The sequence below is a fragment of the Desmodus rotundus genome, chromosome 5 (genome assembly GCF_022682495.2).
Source record: "Desmodus rotundus isolate HL8 chromosome 5, HLdesRot8A.1, whole genome shotgun sequence".
Lineage (NCBI taxonomy): Eukaryota > Metazoa > Chordata > Mammalia > Chiroptera > Phyllostomidae > Desmodus > Desmodus rotundus.
The window spans coordinates 96,035,848-96,039,869 of record NC_071391.1 but is presented as its reverse complement, the minus strand read 5'-3'; the positions used below and the strand labels follow the sequence as shown (position 1 = coordinate 96,039,869).

General features: G+C 37.8%; 1 non-coding gene across 1 annotated transcript; it reads right to left on the bottom strand.

Moving 5' to 3' along the window:
• Positions 1 to 3,351: 3,351 nt before the first annotated feature.
• On the bottom strand, positions 3,352 to 3,458 carry LOC112315238 (U6 spliceosomal RNA). Its single transcript, XR_002975870.1, has one exon. It is a non-coding gene; the product is annotated as a U6 spliceosomal RNA (small nuclear RNA).
• Positions 3,459 to 4,022: the final 564 nt, after the last annotated feature.

Below are 4,022 nucleotides of genomic sequence, written 5' to 3'. Positions count from 1 at the left end.
CATTATTATTTTTTTAATTTTTACTGTTATTCAATTTTAATCATACAGATTCTTTATATAATAGTCTCCACTTATATAGAGCAGATGTCTTCTTTTTCCCAGTAACCGCATTCATAGGAGATATACAATTTTCAGTTTTTGACTTACTGGGTAAAGTAATATTATGAAGTAGTTGATGTTCTATTTATAAGTGACAAAAGATTAACGGGAAGAACAATTATCAGGCCTTCAGCATCCTGCAGCTTCTTATCTTCAACCTTTCAAATATTGAATACTAAGAGGAGAATGGAATATAATGTGGATGATCTACACCCACTCAATTAATTTATCTTGGGAGGACTTTTAAATGCTATAGCTTTGTTGAGTGACTTCTCCTGTCTCAGTAATTCTTCAATCAAAGCCATGGTGAATATTTTTAAGGTAAGAATGATTCATTAATTTTTAAATAAATCTACATGGTACGTTTCAAATACTATTTATGTTTCCAAATATATTTATTGATTATGCTATTACAGTTGTCCCATTTCCACCCCCCACTCCACTCCATCCTGTCCATCCCCTCCCTACCACATTTCCCCCCTATAGTTCATGTCCATGGGTCATACTTATAACTTCTTTGGCTTCTACATTTCCTACACTATTTTTACACTCCCCCTGTCTATTTTCCACCTATCATCTATGCTACTTATTCTCTGTACCTTTCCCCCTCTCCCCCTCCCACTCCCCTATGGACAACCCTCCATGTGATCTCCATCTCTATGGTTCTGTTCCTGTTCTAGTTGTTTGCCTAGTTTGCTCTTGTTTTTGTTTTAGGTGTGGTCGTTAATAACTGTGAGTTTGCTGTCATTTTACTGTTCCTATTTTTGATCTTCTTTTTCTTAGGTAACTCCCTTTAACATTTCATATAATAAGGGCTTGGTGATGATGAATTTCTTTAACTTGACCTTATCTGAGAAGCACTTTATCTGCCCTTCCATTCTAAATGATAGCTTTGCTGGACACAGTAACCTTGGATGTAGGTCCTTGCGTTTAATCTTGGGTAATGTAATTATGATGTGCCTTGGTGTGTTCCTCCTTGGGTCCAGATTCTTTGGGACTCTCTGAGCTTCCTGGACTTCCTGGAAGTCTTTCCTTTGCCAGACTGGAGAAGTTCTCCTTCATTATTTGTTCAAATAAGTTTTCAAGTTTTTGTTCTTCCTCTTCTCCTTCTGGCACCCCTATAATTCGGATGTTGGAACATTTGAAGATGTCCTGGAGGTTCCTAAGCTTCTCCTCATTTTTCTGAATTCTTGTTTCTTTATTCTTTTCTGGTTGGATGTTTCTTTCTTCCTTCTGGTCCACACCGTTGATTTGAGTCCCAGTTTCCTTCTCATCACTATTGGTTCCCTATACATTTTCCTTTGTCTCTCTTAGCATAACCTTCATTTTTTCATCTGTTTTTCGAACAGATTCAACCAATTCTGTGAGCATCTTGATAACCAGTGTTTTGAACTGTGCATCCATTAGGTTGGCTATCTCTTCCTCGTTTAGTTGTATTTTTTCTGGAGCTTTGAAGTATTATGTCATTTGGGCCATTTTTTTTTTTTGTCTTGGTGCATCTGTTACTTTAAGAGGCGGAGCCTTAGGTGTTTACCGGGGCAGGGTAACCCGAGGTGGAGCTCTGGGTTGCATGGTCTGCTTCGCTTCCGCCGTTCATCCAGTTTATCTATGCGAATGTGGAGCCTTGGGGTGCTACCGACTGCTCTGCCTGCCCCGTTCTCCGTTCTCCACCACTCTGAGTCCGGCCCTCTGGGTTTATGTGCGCGAATGTGGGGCTGCAGGGTCTGCTAGTGCTGGGAATGCCTGCACCGTTCATCCCACACTTCGCCAGTCTTGGTCCTGCCACAGCCACAGGAGTCCTCTCCATCCCGGTGCCCTCTCCGCCCCTCCTACTGGTCTGGATGAATGTTTATTTTTTATTTCCTTGGTGTCGGACCCCCTTGCCGTTTGATTCTCTGTCAGTTCTGATTGTGCGAAGAGGCACAGTGTGTCTACCTATGCCGCCATCTTGGTTCTCTCAAATACTATTTAATGCCTCTGTCAAAAGTGTTAGTAGATTTAAAATTATTGAGCCATGGCAATTTGAAAGTATAGATAAATATTTTATATTAATTCTTATATTAGTAATTCAGTGTAGATTGTATGTACCTGATACCTAATCTCAGTGTATAATGATTACTCTATATGATCATATTTCTTGGAAGAGAATCTATAAATAAACACTGTCAGAAATATAGAACTCATTATTAAATCTTTTTTTAATTTTAATTTTTTATTGTTATTCGATTACAGTTATGTGCCTTTATACTTATAAATTTGCAAGTAATGAAAGTTGATTTACTTTTTCATTACCTAAGATATTTCTTTTTAAACACTCCTAACTCATCTTTTTTTTTCTTTGTACAAGCAATAAAATTTTAAGTCCTGTGAAATAATAAGCTGCAGATAACAATACTTCATTGCATAAGCAAGTAACAGAAAATGAATTGTGAAAAGTAAAGTCCTTGTTACACAAAGTTCAACAATCTTTTTTATTATTTTTTATTTTTTAAAACATTTTTATTGTTATTCAGTTACAACTGTCTGCATTTTCCCCACCCTTCCACCTCACCCCAGCCAAACCCACCTCCCTCTCCCACCTCCACCCTCCCCCTTGGTTTTGTCATGTGTCCTTTTTAAAAATAATTTATTTATTTATTTTTATTCAGCTACAATTGTCTGCATTTTCTCCCCATCCCTCCACCCCACCCCAGCCAGTCCCTCCCCCACCTCTACCCTCCCCCTTGATTTTGTCCTTGTGTCCTTTACAGTAGCTCCTATAGACCCCTCTCCTCACTATCGCCTCCACATTCCCCTCTGGCTATTGTTACAATGTTCTTAATTTCAATGTCTCTGGTTATATTTTGTTTGCTTTTTTCTTTTGTTGATTATGTTCCAGTTAAAGGTGAGATCATATGGTATTTGTCCCTTACCGCCTGGCTTATTTCACTTAGCAAAATGCTCTCCAGTTCCATCCATGCCATCATGTGTCCTTTATAGTAGTTCCTGAAAACCCCTCTCCCCAATATCCTCTGCCCACTCCCCTCTGGCTATTGTTAGATTGCTCTTAACTTCAATGTCTCTGGTTACATTTTGTTTGCTTTTCCCTTTTATTGATTATGTTCCAGTTAAAAGTGAGATCATATGGTGAGGGACAAACTTCAATAATTCTTAATTCTGATCAGGCAAATAGCCAATCAATTATATGAGGTTCTATAAAAAAAGTAAAATAGTATGCGTTTGAATTATTATTGTTTATTTTATTTATTTATTTAAAATATGGAACCCTTCACTAATTTGCATGTCATCCTTGTGCAGGGGTCATGCTAATCTTCTCTGTATCATTCCAATCTCAGTATATGTGCTGCCAAAGCAAGCACTAAGTATTTATTTTACTAGAAGGAAGAATTATTTGATGTATAAAAAGTTAGATTTTTAATTTTACACAAAATTTGTATTTACTTTTTAAAAAATGTCTACCAAAAGTGGGTTTTAAACTACAAAGAACTAGTGAAATAAGTAAGATTTACGTGCATGGGAAATAGTTAAATGCAATTTTCTAAGGGAAACATTTTTTTTATTTTAATTTTTTATTGTTATTCAATTGCAGTTGTGTGCCTTTTCTCCCCATCCCTCCACCCCACCTCAGCCCAACCCCCCTCCCTCCCCCACCTCCACCCTCCCCCTTGATTTTGTCCATGTGTCCTTTTTAGTAGTTCCTGTAATCCCCTCTCCTCACTGTCCCCTCTCCACTCCCCCCTGTCCATTGTTAGATTGTTCTTAGCTTCAATGTCTCTGGTTATATTTTGTTTCCTTTTTTTTTCCTATTTATTATGTTCCAGTTAAAGGTGAGATCATATGGTATTTGTCCCTCACCATCTGGCTTATTTCACTTAACATAATGCTCTCCAGTTCCATCCATACTGTTGCAAAGGGTATAAGCT